The sequence below is a fragment of the Mesocricetus auratus genome, unplaced genomic scaffold (genome assembly GCF_017639785.1).
Source record: "Mesocricetus auratus isolate SY011 unplaced genomic scaffold, BCM_Maur_2.0 Super-Scaffold_100023, whole genome shotgun sequence".
In the NCBI taxonomy this organism is placed as follows: Eukaryota; Metazoa; Chordata; class Mammalia; order Rodentia; family Cricetidae; genus Mesocricetus; species Mesocricetus auratus.
The window spans coordinates 26,174,466-26,193,392 of NW_024429204.1; the positions used below are offsets into that span (position 1 = coordinate 26,174,466).

Genomic DNA, 18,927 nt, shown 5'->3' on the forward strand with positions numbered 1-18,927 from the left:
TCATCTGGACCACTGCAACTAACCCAACTTCAGTACTAAATCATGTCTCCCGCGATGAAACCACTCTCTCCCTTTCTCTCATTTTGTACGTACAGAACCCGAGGGAAGAGTAGCATGACACCCATGTATCCATCACCCAGCCAGCATCAAGCACGGTTGACAGTATCAAACTTCCACCCACTGTTCAAAATCGTAGCAGCCAAAGGCAACATTTGTCTTTTATAACCCACATGCAAATAAGGTTTTGTTAAGGCTTCAATTACATGTGTATGGGTGTGTCTACATGATGTGTGCACATGAATACATATGCTTGCAGTCTCCAATCCCAAAGAAGACAGCAGGCACCCTGGACAGGAGTTCCAAGCAGTTTGCGAGCTACCAGACGTGGCTGCTGGGAACTGAACTCGGGTCCTCTGCAAGAGCAGCAAGTGCTCTCAGCTGCTGAGCCCTCTCTCCAGCCCCAAGACTCCTCCTCATAATCAAGTGGATGCGCAGGATAAAATTTATAGAAACCTGATGGTGCCGTCTCCCACCTCTCCACCCCCAGCTAACCACCTTTCAATGGCTTCTTGGTGCTCTGGAACAAAGGCTATTTCAATGTGGGCCGTCCCTATGGGGGGTGGTAGGGAAAAAATCCCGTAAGTTTCTAAACACCCAACTACCCAAAAGTGAATTCAAAATCACGTGCATGATGAACCGGAGGTGCCTGTGGCAGCTCTCACTCTTTTTTTTTTTGTAATGTTTTTATTTAAATTAGAAACATGAATGCTTCACATGTCAATCCCAGCTCCATCTCCCACCCCTCCTCCCTTGTCCCTCCACCAGTCCCTCCCAGCCCCCCACCCAATCCCATCATTCCCCAGGGCGGGTGAGGCCCTCCTTGGGGGGGAATCTCTAAAGACTGTCATTTCATCCAGGGCAGGACCTAGGCCCTTTCCCCATGTGTCCAATCTGCTCAGGAGATCTTGGCTCATTCCACTCTAAGCATGGAGGCATTCAATTAGCCTGTCTTCCGGACTGTGTTGTATCGGGAAGTTTGATTCTTGAAAACTTGCTCAAATTGCTGACTTGAGTTTCGTAGAACAGGTTACATGAATTTTTGACATAGGACCAGGGCAGAATGCCCAACGATTTCTGGAACAGTCTTAAGTATCCTTCTGCTGTTGTGTACTATGTACCTGTGAGAGGCATCATGGCGGATGGTCATGAAATTGAAATACAGATCAGCTCTGAAGAACACTGAAGGTGCTCTGTCTTTCAGTCTCAAGAGTTCGGCCAAGACTTAATTCATGTAAAATAAACAGGTACGTCCGTCTCGTAATTGATTTTTCTCTTTAATAAATGGCCACTTTAAAATAAATGTATGGTTTTATTAGAGGGCGCCTTAAAGTTGTTCCCGTGAAATAGGGGCGGGTGGACAAACTATAAGGAACCCTGCTCCATGACAAGAGTGTAAATCACCGACACCATGCTCGCCCACCCCGTTGTCCTCATTTCACCACCGAGTGTGACAATCTGAATTCAGGGGACCCACACGGGAAGAGAAAACTAACTCTTACAAGTTGTCCTCTGACTCCCACGGGTGTGTAAAACAGCGTGTTAAGTGCACATGTACACAAATAAACAAGTAAATGGATGGATTTTTAAAAACTAACTAGACATGGGAATATTAATTTACGAACACCAATGAGCATGAATATGAGTTAGGAAAAAAATGAAACCCTGAACACAGAAGGCACAGCTAGGATGACCATGGACACAGCTATTCTTACAGCATTTCCACCCACCTGGTGACAAGTTGACCCTCACAAAAGTCCTCAAGATGGACGATTAGTCATCTTTGTAGAAGAGAAAACCAAGACTTAGAAACAAACAAACAAACAAACAAAAGCAAAACCGATGTGCTTGAGACAGGGCATGGAAGGATCAGACTCCGGACCCAGGCCCAAAAGCTTGACTTGAGAATGAAGTCTGGTTGCTAGAATGCCTGCCTAACACGCACAAAACACGGGACTTGAAGTTGGGCACCACATAAATCAGTCCCACCTACAACCCCAGCACTCTGTAGATAGAGGCAGGAGGATCAGAAAAATTCAAAATCATCCTAGGCTGCACAGGGCAGTTGAGGCTAGCCCGGGATACGTGAGACTCTGTTTCAAAAATACGATGATGATAAAGTACACTCGCTACACGAGTCACGAGTCCTGGTCTCCTCGCCTCCGTCAGCCTTGCCGTCTGGGGGGTTCTCAGAACCCCACGTTCACTGGTTAGCCTCTCACTTGTCTGTGAAACGAGGCCGTAATTCCAGCCTGGCCCTGCATCAGTAATCACTTTGACTCTTCAGAGAGATGTGTGTGAAAGAGCTGTGTGGGGTGTTACACGCTGCTGCCTTGATGATGATGATGGTGAGGTCTAAGACGAGGGCAGCATCCGTGCAAGGACATGGTGTCTCCCGCGGTGCTGCGAGTTCAGCCAGCACACACATCAAGACTCCTTTATCCTCCGAGACTGATTTTGTTTCAGAGGTTATTTCTTTCCAGAGGAAAACTAGTAAGGCATGGAACAAAAAACCATCTATTGTCATAACGCTTGGAGATACATACTGTTTTAATTTTAAGGTGCCCCCCCCCGGGACTGACTTTTATAAAGGTGAGATAAATAATACATTTCAATTGAAATGATTTTCTTAGAGGCTGAGAAGGAACAAGTAAAAAAAAATAAAAATTAAAAACCATTTCATACTATCTAGCAAATTGCCAGGTTTTTTAAAAGATCACTTAATGTGTATGTGTGAGCATACCTGCATGGCCTTATATGTACTACATGCATGTTGGCACCCACAGAAGCCAGAAGAGGGCATTGAATCCCTTGCAACCGGAGTTAGAAGCAGTTGTAAACTGCCTGATGTAGGTGGTGGGACCCGAACTTGGGTCCTGTGTAACAGCACTAAGTACTCTTAACCACTGAGCCATCTTTTCCGCACCTAAATTGGGTTGTTAGTATTGACATATATTCATTACACACACACACACACACACACACACACACACACACACACACACGCACGCACGCACGATCATGTGTTGAACATTTGAGCCCAGGCTGTTGGCAGTGTTTGGGAGAGTGGTAGAAACGACATAGGATGGATCCTAATTGGAGACAGTAAGTTGCTGTGGACGTGGTTTTGAATCTCATACTTAATCCCGAGACTCCCTTTCTTCTTCTCTGTGTCCTGTCCGTCATGAGGTGCAGACACTTCTCTCTGCCAGGATGCTCTGCCTAAGTACAAAGGATCGAGTAACCAGGGGCCGGATCCTCTGAGACCATGAACCACAAAATAAATCCTCAACCCTTAAGTTGCCTATAGACACAACCTAAGTAATTAATATTCATATCAATTACAAAAACACCCACCTCTTCAGTGACAGTCCTCATGGAGGGCTGGGATTTTATTTTTTATTTCAAGAGCACCTCACAGCCACTGAATTCACATCCTTCCAGAAAAGACGTTATGAACTCTGGAGTCACTTACAGCTGGCTAGAGCTCAGACAATTGCTTCCTCTCATAAAACCATGTCAAACACTTTTCCCATTTACCAATGTTGATTTCTTTTTCCTGTTCAGTGGGAGCTGTACTTAGACAAAAGCAGGAGCCTAAAGAAAACAACACCGGACATATTGTTGTGCTATTATTCCTCCTTTCCATCTCTTAGCTGCTCAACTTGCTTCTTGGGTGTGAAACTCCACCCCTTCTAGGAAGCGCTACCAGAATTTCCTAGCCCGGGAGTTTACCCATTTCTGAACTCTTGTGGCATCAAGAATAATGAAAACAGCACTGTGATGATCATGCTCATGTGTCTGTTTGACTTGACTGAAACATTGCGTGTGGATGAGCCTGCTGAGGGTGTTTCTGGGGTGAGTGGGCCTCATCCAGTCTGTCCAAGGGCCTGACTGAAACAAAAGAGCAGGGGGGAGGTTGACCTCTGCTTGAGCTGAAATCCATCTTCTTCTGCCCTTGGAGTCTGGGATTCCTTGTTCTTGGGCCTTCTGATTCAGGTTAGAGCCAACACCTTAGATTTCCTGGTCCTCAGGATCCCAGACTCAAACTGTACCCCATCACCGACCTTCTTGGCTTACCGCCTGCAGATGGCAGATCACGAGACCCCTCAGTCTCATTAAAGGCCAAGCACACCCTGCTGCAAGTGACCGGCCTCTCTCTCCTGTCCACCCCCAGGAGGCAAGCTTAGCAGTAGCCAGGGAGCAGCTCCAAGATAGATCCCTCAGACCAGGATGAGGGGCCTGAGGGAACAAAACCACAGCTCCCCCAACACGGAGAGACCCCTAGGAGCATTAGCGCAGCAGGGAGAGGGTGTCTCTCTTGGGGACCCTGCCTTTTCTCTCTCTCTGCTTCATGCCTCCATCTTTCATATTTATAGTTTCACATTTCCTCTGCCGTTGGCTGCTAGCAGCATCCACCTGGAGGGGAACGATCACACTTATGATGCAGTGTTGTTAGCAGGGAGAAGGACCACAAAGTGTGAGAATTGCCCATGTAGGGCAGATGTGTGGCTGAGGAGGGGGAGGCACCCTCCATCCTTAGGTGCTGGGCGGAGGTTTAGGGATGGTTAGGTTAGGTCTATGAAAGAAGACTGTTGCTTTCATGTTTAGTCTTTTATGTAGGTTCTCCTCAAGGGCTTTTTTTCCTTTGCTTTTGTTTCTTTTACTGGCTGAAGTTGTCAGTTGCCTGCAATTCCCTTGCTTGATTGACAGCTGTCAGCCTTCCCTCATGCCTGGATGCAGTGTCAACCACTTAGGGCAGAAATGGTAACTGCTCCAGGCTGAGCAAGAACATCGAGTAGATGGGAACCACTAGCGTTTTTGTCACTCTTCCCAAGCCCCACAAGGCTGTGAATGGCATTGATGCCACTCCCGAAGGCCTGTCGGGGGCAGTGGCAACTAAACTCCAGCCCCACTGTTTTCACAGGAAACACAAAAGCTGTCCAAACAGACACTCCCTGGACCTTTCCTCGGGACAGCTGAGGAAGCTTGAAATGCCTTGTGAATATTCTGCCATCCTGTAGCTCCACGAAGCCACAGCGACTGATACCCAGATAGGACCTCGATCCAGCCCCAGACACCCTAGAGAGACTCTGTTTTAGTCACTCAAACTATCACCAGTCATGGTGGCTATGCCAACCTGGCTTTGCTCCGGGAGACGCTGCCTGTCATAGCAACTCCAGACACCATTCAATGACTGAAGGAAACTTGGTTTTGTCACAATAGCTTCAAACGACTCATTGTGGTTCCACCACAGCCATCTATCACTTAACAGTCTTCAACCTGGTAGGGAGGCGCCCCCACCCAGGACATGTTGGGCTTATGTACAACTGTTTACAAGGAGCAGCGATCCTAAGATCAGTTCCTTCTGTTCACCTCCCTATGTTGTAGTCCAGAGTCTAAGAAAGCCCCATTGGTGGTTTTATTGTCTACTTGTGGTCTTTACCACATGAAGAGAAAGCTAAGTTGCTAGCATGAAGAACAAACAACTCCCAGGGTTACCGGGCCCAAGCATACCCACAGCAATAGCCGAGTAGTTCCGGAAGGCGGGGGCATGGACTGTGAAGAGTTGAGACTGCAGAAGAATTCCAGAAAGCCACCAAAAATCAGTACTTTCTTCTGCCAAGTAGCAGTAACACCAGGAGCTGAGGATTCTAACACTCAAAGCTCAGAGCTACAGTCTGACCTTCTGAGTGCTCGGTAGTGACTGTACTTGGAACTCAACACTGTGACACTGAATGCATGGGCTTAGAGATGCTGACACCAAGGGAGCTTCTACCTAAACAGAGCAAACGACCCATAGCCAACAGGTGATAGAACAAATAACTGTCACTATGGTGACAACCCCAAAATAGAAATGACACCTGCAGCTGGGGTCCTGACTTAGAGCCTTGTCATCGAGATCAGCATCATGGATATTTTCCATGTGTCTGCTCATCCTGTTGGGTGTCCAATGACCCCTGGTCCCAGTAACAAACAGAGAAAATCTACTTCCATGGCCTGCAAGTCACCTTTCAGGACAAAACGCCTCAGTCCCCCAGCCTCCACTCAGTTCAAGGACAGGAGAAACAGTTTGTGGGAAGAACTTGCATGGGGTATTTTAGCTGGAAGCCTTGTGGCTGAGTGCTCCCTTACAGCATTCAGGCCTAGTGTCACCCACAACCATGAGTCTTCACCCAGAGCAGTGAGGAGCACCATTCTTTTTTTTTTCCCGAAACAGGTTGTTTCTCTGTATTATTTTGGAAGCTGTCCTGGAACTCGCTCTGTAGACCAGGCTGGCCTCGAACTCACAGAGATCCACCTGCCTCTGCCTCCCGAGTGCTGGAATTAAAGGTGTGCACCACCAACGCCCAGCTAAGAAGTACCATTCTTGTTCCATCTTAAGGAGGCAACAATAACCCTCACAGCCTAAATAACATCTTGTTTAAAAAAAAAAAAGTCAGCGCATGTTGCATGGCAAGTATGCGAGTCACACAAACAAAAACTTAACTTCTTTAATTTCATAACAACCTGAGGGCAGGCGTCGTTGCTGCACCACCTCACAGGGAAGGGAATGGGCTGACACAGGATGAGCCTCTTGCTAGAGTTTTTATGACTAACAAATGAAACCTAGTGTCCTGGTTAGCTGACAACCTGACACAGCCCAGAGTCATCCGAGAGGAGAGTCTCCACTGTCATTGCAGAACTGCCCAGGTCAGGCTGGCTTGTGGGCTCATCCATGAGGGATTATCAGGATGCTTAATTGACATAGGAGGGCCCAGCCCACTGTGGGCAGAGCCATTCCCTGGGCAGGTGGTCTTAAACTATGTGAGAAAACTAGCTGAGTATAAGCCAATCACAGAGCGGCCTCAGCGGCTCCTGCTGCACTTCCTTAGCCGTGAAGTGAGGTGCTTGGTCAGAGGTTATGCTGTGTGGAACTGCAAGCAGTGCCTGCCTTCGAGTTCCTGCTTCGATTTCTCTCAAAAGAGAACGGTGATCTAAAATCATAAGGTGAAATAAACCCCCAAGCTGATTTTGTCAGAGTGGTTTTATCAAGTCCTTTCTTTCTTTAAATCTCACTAGCCTTTCAGAGAAGGTTAGGCGTCAGGAGAGATTGCATGAATCCCTCACTTGGGGTGTTAGAAGTAAAAGATGACTTTTAAGAAGCTGGCCAGGAGCTGGGCATGGTGGTGCATGACTTTAATCCCAGCACTCGGGAGGCAGAGGCAGAGGCAGAGGCAGAGGCAGAGGCAGAGGCAGAGGCAGAGGCAGAGGCAGAGGCAGAGGCAGAGGCAGAGGCAGAGGCAGAGGCAGAGGCAGAGGCAGAGGCAGAGGCAGATCTCTGTGAGATCTAGGCCAGACTGAACAGCCAAAGATAGACAGAGAAACCCTGTTTCAAAAAACAAACAAACAAATAAAAGAAGAAGAAGAAGAAGCTGGCTAGACCAGTCTCACTCATGCTCAACACTCATGCCTTGTCCCACCACACAGTCACCTAGCTTGGCTACATTCTTCTTAGTGTTCTCATATCCTCCCTCTCTGATGGCTGTATTTTCACAGGTTAGCACATCTGACACAGAAAGTATATTCCTGTCCATGCACTTCAACCACTGTTTTCTCTGCCAGCACTGTGAGGACATCAAAAATGCACCTAGTAGCTGGGCAGTGGTGGCGCACGCCTTTAATCCCAGCACTCGGAAGGCAGATGCAGGTGGATCTCTGTAAGTTCGAGGCTGGGCTGGACCGACAGCCTCCAAAACAATACAGAGAAACCCTGTCTCGTAAAACAAAAAAAAAAAAAATGCACCTAGTAATCAAAAGGAATGCCAGAATCAAACCAAAAAGAAACAATGTATGTACAACACTCCCCCAAAAGAAACAATGTATGTCCAAGCAACACCCCCAAAAGAAACAACGTATGTCTAAGCAACACTCAAAAAGAAACAATGTATGTCTGTCTAATCAACACTCAAATGCCATCTACTTAAAGACCTCACAGGACTGTAAATGGGAGAAACAAGGAGCCAAATCCCTCCTTCAGATCTCCCAAAGAATCCTTCAGAGCACACCTGGTCCCACACGAAGACTAACCCACACAGCCCCTACTCTAGCTGAGCTCATAAATCCTAGGTTTGGCATCCTTGCATATCTGCAGGGCTAATGAGAAAAGAATCCCATCTCCTCCTCTCCATTGTTCACACGCAACATGCTAATGAGTACCCATCACACTGGAAAAACATGGGCTAGACTTCTGATTATCTTTTCTTTTGCCAGATCTGCTCTTTCCTACAATAGGTGGCAGATGTTAGCACGGTTCTGAGCCAAGCTGGGCTCCGTCTTCTGGTGCGAGTCACATGGGTGAATAGCTGTGGGCACCTACAAAAAGAGAAGTGACTATAAAGCAGAAAAAGGATGCAAATGACTGGATCAAGTGGCTTCGTGGAGCTACAGGATGGCAGCATCGTGTTTCGAGGTGGAACGGGAGGACGCCAGACAGACAGTAAGGAAGAGGGAATTCTAACAAGTCAGGTGCAATGCCACAGCCTAAGGAAACTGCTCATTGTGGTAATGCATGTTGTTCTACCTGGCAGTGTTGCTACATCCCCAAGAGCATGGCGGTTAATGCACATTATTTCAAGGCACTAAGCCTGTTTCCATCTACAGCTGTGGCCAGATGCAAATGCAAAGGTTTGCATTCAGGAGGCTAGCGATCTGAAAGTTAAGTGACACGGAGGAAGGAGGTTTTACAATCCAGGGACTGGCACACCAGAGTCCTTCCTCTTCCCTTGCCAGCCTCGGGCAAGCTTCTCACCTTTGCAACCCAGGTAATGTCATCTTAAAAGCTCGCCTCAAGCCAGGCATGGTACTCAGGAAGGAGAAGAATGGGGGTCAGAAGCTGAAAGTCATCCTTGCTTTATGTAGCCAGTCTCAGGGGATGCAGACGGAAAACAAGAAACCTTGTGCCAAAAATAAATAAGTAAACAAATACATAAAAATAAAAGTTTACAAAAGAGTAACTTCAGGAGACTGCTGTGAATTAGACCTTCTAGGAAATCAGGTAACTGATACTTCTCTTGACATTTTTGGGGGGCTTCTAGTTTCAAAACAGTGCAAAATTGGTCTTCGGGGGATAAGCCAAGACTTGCGAACTATTTTGCTTGCTGTTTTAAAGTTTCTTGGTAGTACACCAGAACATTCCAGTGCTGCAGCTAGGACTACTGTCCATTTTCAGAGCCCTAAGAATGCCTGTTGTATGGCAGGCAGTCGGAAGCACCTGCTGCCGCCAGGATGCATTCTCTGAATCAATTAAAAGGGGGCGGGGCAGAAACTTCATGAACTATCAAAATGGGGAGTGAGAATCCCCTTTATACTTCAGGCAATTTCTCTCTCTCTGTCTCCGTCTCTCTCTCTCTCTCTCTCTCTCTGTCTCTCTCTCTCTCTCTCCACACACACACACACACACACACACACACACACACACACACACAAGTAGCCTTGCATGGCAAGCTTGCGTGCTATTCCCCCCACCTGGACAGGAAAGCCGGCAACAAATTATCTTCCTGCCATACTTAGGGAAGCTTTGTGACCCAGGAGCATCAGAACTCTTTAAATACCTCTCTGGAAGTCTGACTCTCAGGAATGTTGCTGCCTGTCAACAGAAGAGGGTTTTCCCGGTTTCGAAATGGCATTGCTTTGGATTCTTTGCTTTTACTGAGGTTTTAAATATTTTCCATCCCCACAGCTGCTTGTCTCCAAGGGCAGTGGGTGGCAACACAGTGACAGGACACTGAACTGGATGAGCTGACTCAATGCAGTTTCAGGACCACTCCCTGAGCCATCCAGGGTCACCTACTTAGAAGGACAAGCTGTGGACTTCAGGGTGCCATCTGGAATGGAGGGCTTTTGGAAGAACTCTCTGGTGAGCAAGACAGAATTTCCTCCCATCCTTCCGTTCCAGAGAAGCCTTCAGGGAACAAGAAGACCCTGCAGCCAGGATTGTACCTGGTCCAGAAGGTGTTTGGTGAATTGATGAATTAATCAACCAAACAAATACCTCGTGCCAAGACTTTCCCAGCAGAGTTCAACACATGGTTGCCAAAGGATTATCAGGACACTGGTCTCTGCAAGCTTCTTGCTTGGCAGTTATGCTTGGTGTGGGATGCCCTGGCCCCATCTTCTAGAACCCACTGCAAACTGAAGTGCTCTTAGACATTAACCTAGTCTCCTCACTTTTCCTTAGATCTTATCACAAATGACAAAGAATTAAAATGATCTAATCAAGATAGCTGTCCCCTGCAGTGCAATATACATGGTTTTGGGTACTAGGAAAGGAAGGGCTACCAGCTCCCTGGGCCCTCAGGTACCAGGGGAGAAGCAACAGTCAGTCATACCACCTACATCTCACAAGCACTATGAGGAGGATTCCTGGGAACAGAAAGCACACCAGAGACATCTATGCTGGCCATTTTAGCAGCCTGATCTGATGGATACCCTGCTCTCATAATATCGTGAATGACTATGACTCAAATGTGTCACTACGTGGCAAAAAAAAAAAAAAAAAAAAAACGAGAGAAACTGCACCAGAAATGTAGCCCAGTAAGTAAAGCACTTGGCTGAGCGTTCATAAAGTTCTGGGTGTGGTGTCACGTCATACATCTGAAATCCCAGCACTTCAGAGAGAGAGGCAGGAGGACCAGGAGTTTGTGGTCATGCTGGGCTGCATAGCAAGCAAGCTCGAAGCCAGCCTGGGCTACATGAATCTCTGTCTCAAAGGAAGGAATGGAGAGAGAGAGAGAGAGAGAGAGAGAGAGAGAGAGAGAGAGAGAGAGAGAGAGAGAGCATACCCAAACCAAAGACCACCACTCGCAGGACAGGCGTGGGCAGATGCATACGCAGCCCAGCATGAAGTGTAAAAGAAGGCACACAGCAGGGCCGTTCCCCATGTCCAGCTATAGCAAAGCAGCGGGGCGGTTCCCAGAGTCCCTTAGGGGCCCTGAGTGAGGACTTCTTGTGCTGGATCAGGACATTCCAGCGTCAGCCTGCTTCCTCTGCAGAGCAGTTTTCCTGGCTCAATCTGGCAGGAGATACAGGCTGGAAGGCTGCTCTTCCCTGCCCCCTCCCACCTCCATGCTGGGACAGCATTGAGAAAGAGTTGCCCCGTAAGAAGCAAGCCCGGAAGCCCAGCATCGCAGAAAGCATAGCCTAGACAGCTCTTGGAAGCTAGAACCAGCAAGCGCTGCCTTCCTGGAAAAAGAAGAGGAACCTAGAGATTGACAAAACCGACTGCTGGGAAGTAGGAAAGAATTGAGTTCAGCCATGGCTCCAATCCAGAGCTCATGGGATGTGGTCAGGGAAAAACTCTCCTCTCTCTCTCTCTCTCTCTCTCTCTCTCTCTCTCTCTCTCTCTCTCTCTCTCTCTCTCTCTCTCTCTCTCTCTCTCTCTGTGTGTGTGTGTGTGTGTGTGTGTGTGTGTGTGTGTGTGTGTGTGTGATCTCTCTTTCTGGGAGGACTGGGGAGACAGGGGAGGGTTTTCTGGCAAGCTCACCTCCATTGGGCTACTGGCCTGTGTGCAATATCCAAATACAGCAACACAGCCCCAAGGAGGAGACACCGCTCTCGTCAGGCAGATCCTGTAAAGGCTAGCATCCGAGTGTACATCTGGTCTGGAACCTTCTCTGCGACCTTGCTGCAGCACTGTTATCTGTTCCGTGTGTGTGTCCGTACAGTGCATGGTACAGGTTTAGAGGGGGAAAGAAAAATTACCCAAAAGAAAATAGGGGAGAGGAGGGAGGGGGGAGAATGAAAGAGAAAACAGAATTCCCTCTCAGTGGTATAGGAGTTGTTTTAGAAAGGATGGTCTCTGTGTGTCTTTAAGGGTAATGGTAAAAGGGGCATTATCCCCACATGACCTTAGCCAGTTTCACAATGGACTTCAGAGAGAGGGAATCCAACACACAAGGGCAGCCCTTAGCTAACCTCAGAACTTAGAGAGAGGGGCTCCCTACCCTCTGGTAGCCAAAGGTTACAAGGCACCCCAACAGCAGATGGGAGGAAGGGGGAAGGCTGGAGAGGTCTTTCACGCTTAGTCCAAGTCTCAGCTCTGCCCAGGGTCCCCCCATTAAGCCTTCGGAGACTCCACTCTCTGCCCATCAAAACCACAGATCTGCAGTAGGCGGCTACTGTGGAGGGCGCTCTACCCTGCACCTGCCCACACCTCCCTAAGGCTCCTTGACGTGGCCAGCGAGCACAGGAGAAGCAGCTAGAAGGCACGGGTCATTAGAGATCTGCAAGCAAACCACAGTGACATCAGTGACACACCACGTCACATCTGTTAGGTGGGCCACAGACAAGAAAAAGGGCACACAGCAAGTCTTGGCAAAGGTCTGCTGGCTGGTGGGAATGTAAAATCGCTCAGTCGCGTTACAGAGGTCTGACAGCTCCTCAAAGTTAAAAATAGTTACCTGATGACTGAGTCATTCCGCCCCAGGCGTATGCCCCAAGGAATTGGAAACATGAACTCAAATAAACACTTGTAAATGAATGCTCACAGCAGCGCTTGCCATGACAGCCAAAAAGTAGCGACAGCTTAGATGTCCACCAACTGGTAAACGAATAAACACTGAAATCTACCCACACAATGGAATTAATTGAACTATGAAAAATAATGAAGGGGGATGCGGTAATTCTAGGCAGCCAAGGTTACCTAGCAGGAACCTATCTCAGAGAAATAAACCAAAACAAACATTCAAACAAAATGAATTTTGGCATATACTATCCCATTGGATAGGTCTTTAAAATGTTAATAATAAAAGATGCCAAATAAAAGCCATGCATGAAATCTTCCATGGACAATTCCATACGTGTGGAACATCCATCAGGGGTGCATCCATAGCCGACTGGGGGTTGCCAGGGGCTGGAAGAAGGAGGGGGACCATGAGGCGTATTGACTGAATAGATGGCTTCCTCTGGGGGTGATGATAATGTCTCGGAACTACACAGAAATGAAAGTCTCTCGTTATGAATGGACTCAATGTCACTGAACTGTACACTCCCATAAGGTTAATGGTTAGTATTGTGTCAATTGCGTGTGTGTCCGGCCAACCCTTTATGAAGCCATCCTAATTCAAGGGAGTTGTGTGTTTTCTACTGGAACAAAACAGCCTGTTTCTGGGCCTATGGGATTACGGTTGTGACCCAGTACACTTTTCTTCTGCCTCCTTTAAGCCAGCCTCATTCCTTGCAACCAAAGGCTTCTGAATGGACAGGACCTTGATGGCGTCCCTACTTTGCGACCTCAGAGAAATGTTTCGCTTCTCTTGGGTCTGCTTCACATTCATCAGCCCAGTAAACGGGGCTGACAATACCCACTTCCTTAGGTTGGTTTCAGATTATTACAACAGCTCCTATGAGAATATTAGGTGGAGTACCATGGGTGACTTCATTCGTTGCTTGTAACATACATTATGATTCTCTCTCAGTGGCCGTACTATCCGTCTGGTAGAACTGGTGTTGGGCTCACATGAACAGGAAAGGCATCTGTGTCATCAGCTTGCTGGAAGCTAAACTTGAACTCTGTCTCTCAACTGTGACCTTGGGAAAACTGCTGCTCAGGGACTTAGTTTGCTCACCGGCGAAATAGGAATAATTATAAGCGAGGATGGGACATATCAGTATCGTGGACATGTAAGGTGTCGTTGTCATAGAACATAAACACGGGGCCTAGGCACTGGCCAGCAGAGCTCAAGTTTACTTCCTCCATGGCCTCCCTCCTGTCTGCCTGCCAGAAACTGCTCACAGAGTGTTCTCATCACCAGGTAGCATCACAGAGTCTTGGATCAAGCAGAATTTTAGCTCCCCTAGATCTGGAGTTGGACAGCAGCTATATCCCTGACCACAAGCATCACTTCCAGGGAGTTTTCTGCTTCTCCACACCAAACATCTCCCACTCTTTCAACCAGGCCTTACCCACTGGATTTTACAGCCACCTCGAGTTTCCTGGGCACACCACCAGACTACATTTCCCAGGCTCCTTAGACAGGGAGGCTGATAATGGGTCAGAGTTCTAGCTAGGGAGGAGGGTGGAAATGGTGTAAGTCATTAAGGGCTTTTAAGAAGTGGGTGTGTCTCTTCTGGCTCTTCCTCCTCTGCCAAGGAATGAACAATATGAGAAACCTTAAGACCACAAAAGCAGAAGAGACCTATGTTCAAGCATGACCATGAAAGGAATCAGAAATACCCATTTTGAAGAAGAAAAAAATAACTTCACATTTTATAAACACTGTAGGAACTTTTTGTTGCTACAGATATGGTTGCTTTATTAGTTGACTGAACTGAATTTTATGCAAGGTATCATGAATATCCCCTCCCAACACTGTGTCTGAATGCATCCTAATGTTAGAAGCCATGGATTTAAATACCTCGACACTAAAATTTGACAGGGTCACAGAAAACTAAGGGAGACAGAGCATCATGAACAACAAAAACATCCATGATAGCGTGTCAGACATCTGAAGAAAGGTCTGGCCAAGGAAGTACACTGAGGGACAGACAGGGTGAGGTCCACAGTGTGGGAACCAGGATGGTAAGAACAGCTCCTGTGTGGTCAGAACATCTTTTCCCCCAACTCAAGTAGACTAAGGTGTGTGGTGATACATTGGTCAAGATCTAATAAAGTCACAGCCACAGAGGCCAGGCAGTGGTGCACACACCTTTAATCCCAGGACTCAGGAGACAGAGGCAGATGGATCTCTGTGAGTTCGAGGCCACCATGGGCTAAATGAGACTGAATCAGTCCAAAAGACAAACAGAGCTCAGGCCTTTAATGCCAGCACTAGAGAGAATATAAGGAGCTCAGTGCAGCCTCAGGGGCAGTCTGAGATTTGGCCAAGAGCAGTGCAGTCTGGAGGTTCGGTGGATCAACCCTTTGGTCTGAGCCGAGGTGAAGGCTCTCTGGTGACTTGGCTGCTTTGCTTCTCTGGTCTTCAGCTTTCACCCCCTATCTGTCTCTGGGTTTTTGTTATTCATGTTACAAATATGAAAGGCATTCAGGGCAGGGGGCATCAATCTGAGAGCAGAGGCTGGAGAGTGTTGCACCAGCTGCAGGGTGAAGAAAGGGAGGGAAAGTGAAGCCCAGGAGGAAGGAGAGGCAGAGTCAGGGATGGACTCCTGAGGCAGCTCAGGGACACGTGACTCTGTCACAGACAAAAGCTGAATGATCCCAACCAGTGAATCCCAAGGAAGGCCTGTCTGAGGATTCCATCTGCAGGCCTGTAAGGCCTGTCTGAGGATTCCATCTGCCGGCCTGTCCTGGCTGCTGCTCCCCGGCCTGTGTGACTCCCACAGGGCATTTTCCTGTCCCCCCCTCCATCAGCTGGGCTTCTCTGCTGCCCCTCCCAAACTCTGTCCGCAATTACTCCACGGTACTTAGAAAAACAGTCATCCCCCCTAAGGCCCCACCTTCCTCCTTCTCTATGTCCTCGAAGCTCTCTTCCATGAGCCAGCCTCTTAGGAAGGCTCTACACTACCCTGAAGAAGCTGTGGTAACTGACTTTCAGGATGTCAAGTCACCCAAAGGTGCCTAGAGCCAGGGAGACAATGACGGAGCCAGAGGCACAGGTCTTGGGTTTGAATCGGGGGATTTTAACATTTAGTAGCAAGGTTCAAGCCTAGTTTCTCCAAAATGACTTCTTTCTACTATTCTTAATAAATAATAATAATGATAATGATAATAATAATAAATGGCATCTCTACTTTCCCATAGCCACTCTCTATATGAAGACACTGAGGGCCTCAGGGATTGAACAAGCAGCTTGAACTCACAGCTAACAACAAAGTTAGTTCTAGAAGCCACATCTATGTAAAACCACAATAGCCAGCAGTAGAACTAAATTGCTCCAAATGACTTGGGTCAGTTTACAAGCATGTCTGAAGTACATACATACATACATACATACATACACTACTTCCTGGGAAATTATGTAATAAATTTCAAAATGCAAGTAAAGAAACATATCTTTGGCCTATCGACTATACGAACAAACAAACAAAAAAAAAGTATGTTTGTGCCCAGGGCTGACAAGGACTTGAAGATATGACAATCCTCAAAACCTTGCTTTAAGACCATGAGCTGGTCAACTTCCCTGAATAGCAACTTAGAAGCGAGCATTACACATGAGAATGTGCCTACCCTTTGACCCATCAGCCACGTCCAACAAGTCACCAGAAGTAAGCATTTAGGCAAGTATGCAGATGAAAACAAGGAAACGATCTGCACATCCACCATCAAGAGCATCTGCCTACGGGGCTCATGCCTACAATGTCAGCACTCGGAAAAAAAGAGGCAGGATGATGGTGAGCTGGAGACTGTCCTGTGACACACAAGACCCTGTTTCAAACGACAAATGACAGTGCATTGTCTGATCCACACAGCCAACCAGCTGAGCAACGTCTACCGACACTGTTTGGCTCTCTCTAGATCGCCAGCCCGGGGAGTCTCATGCCCCCTCTTGCAGCCCGCCAGTCAAGCAGGTGAGTGTCCCCTATCCTGAGTCACATACATGTCTCTGCCACACCTACAAGCCCTGGAGAGCACTCTACTCTTGAACGCGGCTGCGTCAGACCACACTCGTCTCTGCATCTGCTCTTCCCTTCAAGGGGTCCAGGGCCCACCTCACCGCTAGAGGATTTTAACAAGTTAATACTTCCAGGGATGTGCTGGGATCCGCACTTACACTATCTGGGAATGATGCCATGTCCTGCTCGGCAGGTGATGAAAGGGACCAGGTGGATTCACTCAGTCACTTCCTGGAGACCTAACAGGCCGTGGGCAGGGAGAGTGGATGAAAAAGTGTGAGCCTCATAGAGTCCAGCGGTGTGTGTGTGTGTGTGTGTGTGTGTGTGTGTGTGTGTGTATGTGTGTGTGTGTGTGCGTGTGTGAGAGAGAGAGACAGAGAGAGTGTGTGTGTGCGTGTGCGTGTGTGTGTATGTGTGTGTGTGTGTGTGTGTGTGAGAGAGAGAGAGAGAGAGAGAGAGAGAGAGAGAGAGAGAGAGAGACATCAACATGGCAGATGTTTTGATGAGGTCCAAATTCTATCCTAGGGATCAGCAAATGGCAGCCTGCTCGTCACATAACAAACAGCAGGAACACTATCATTAGTGCCTCACACTAAGCCAGGTATACGAATACATCAAAAAAGAAGACAAGGGGACACTGGGCACAGCGGCGGGGCACAGAAGGGGACATTTCAGCTGGCCAGGTAAAGGGGAAGCAGCTTTGCTGCTCTACGTAAGGCTCGTTTTTAAGTCATCCAGACCACGGGAGTCATTTTCTACTGCCTTCTACCAGCTTCTCCATGATGATGTCAAAAACTAGAGAACAATGGGAACTTGGGTGTTTTCCTTCTAGAAGAGCCATCCAGGCCTTCTAGAAGCTTCTCTAGGTACCCCAACTACCACTTACTGCTATGGGAGAATCCTTCTGAACACTGTGAAGGTGTGCTGCTCTTATTGTTAATAAAAAGCTGATTGGCCGATTGCTAGGCAGGATTGTCGGGACTGAGAGAATGCTGTGGAAAAGGGAGGAGTCAGAGGAGATGCCATGAGATGCAGAGCAGGCAGGACGGAGAGTATGTACATGAGGTAAACCAGCCTTTGGGCGGCACATATACTAATGGAAATGGGTTAATTTAAGTTATGAGAGGTAGCTAAAAACAAGCTTAAGCTACTGGCGGAGCATTTATAATTAACATCAAGCCTCTGTGTGGTTATTTGGGGGAGTGGCTGACAGGACAGAAAAGCCCACCTACACACCACAAAATGCAGACCTTTCCAATTCTATTCACTCTTTCTGCCTCAACAACTGGATTTTGCTCACTGACACGCCTTTGTCTAGAGCCTCGTGTCTCGATGGAGTTGGAAGAGAATAGGCAACTTTATCCAGAGTCTTCCAGGGGCCACACAAGTATTCCTTCAGCTGTCTCCAAAATATTCTGCAGTGGCTGTCAGGGGTATGGATAGAAAGAGAGGAAACTGAGCCTCAGAGAGAGGAAGCCGCCCACGGTCACAAAGCAAGAGAAAGACTCAGCCTGCCAGCCAGGACTCTGATGGTTGGGTCTGTGTTCTTTGTTGCATATCGTACTGTGTCCATGACAGAGAAGGACTTACAAGTTTACTTTCCCATCATTTAAAAATCTGTGTTTTGGGGGCTGGGGAGAAGGCTCAGCCATCAATGCCTACTGGGAAAGCTTCAGGGCCAGATTTCAAACCAGCAATACCTGTGTAAAAAGTTGGGTTTGGTGGCACGTGCCTGAAACCCTGGCCCTGGGCAGGCAGAGACAGATGAGTCAGTGGAGCTGGCTGGTCAGCCAGTGTAACCAGTCAGAAAGCTTTGAGTTCAGTGAGTAACCCTGTCTCAAAAAAAAATAGAGAAAATAGAAGACACCAGTAACACTGACCTCTACACACACACACACACACACACACACACACACACACACACACACACACACACACGCACGCACACATACTGTAGGAAAATAGATAAAAACCAGTATTCTCCCCACTGAGTTCCTGTGTTCTTGCAGTGAGCCTGCACAGAGAGCCCAAAGGGTGCAGCATAGCTCCAGGAGAAGGCTTCCCTAAGATACAGCTCAAGGCTGTGCCACAGGATGCGGTTGACTCTCCTCAGACCTGTCCCTGCCCAACTGTTCAGGTCCACGCTAGCTCTGCCTTCCAAGCCCACCCCACTCTTCCCATCCCCCATCACCAACTTCTTCCCCAGTCTGTACACACTGGCCCTAGTGACTGTCCTGTACCTGGGCAGTCTTTGCCGTTTGGGCACAAAACACTTTTCACTCCTAGTCAAAAGCCGTCGACTCTGAGAAAATTCGGGAC

General features: G+C 47.9%; 1 protein-coding gene across 8 annotated transcripts in view; it reads right to left on the reverse strand.

The window, feature by feature from the left end:
* The window catches only part of Asap1 (ArfGAP with SH3 domain, ankyrin repeat and PH domain 1), a 269,949-nt gene that overhangs the window by 236,167 nt on the left and 14,855 nt on the right, over window positions 1–18,927 (reverse strand). The gene's annotated exons all lie outside the window — the stretch shown is intronic.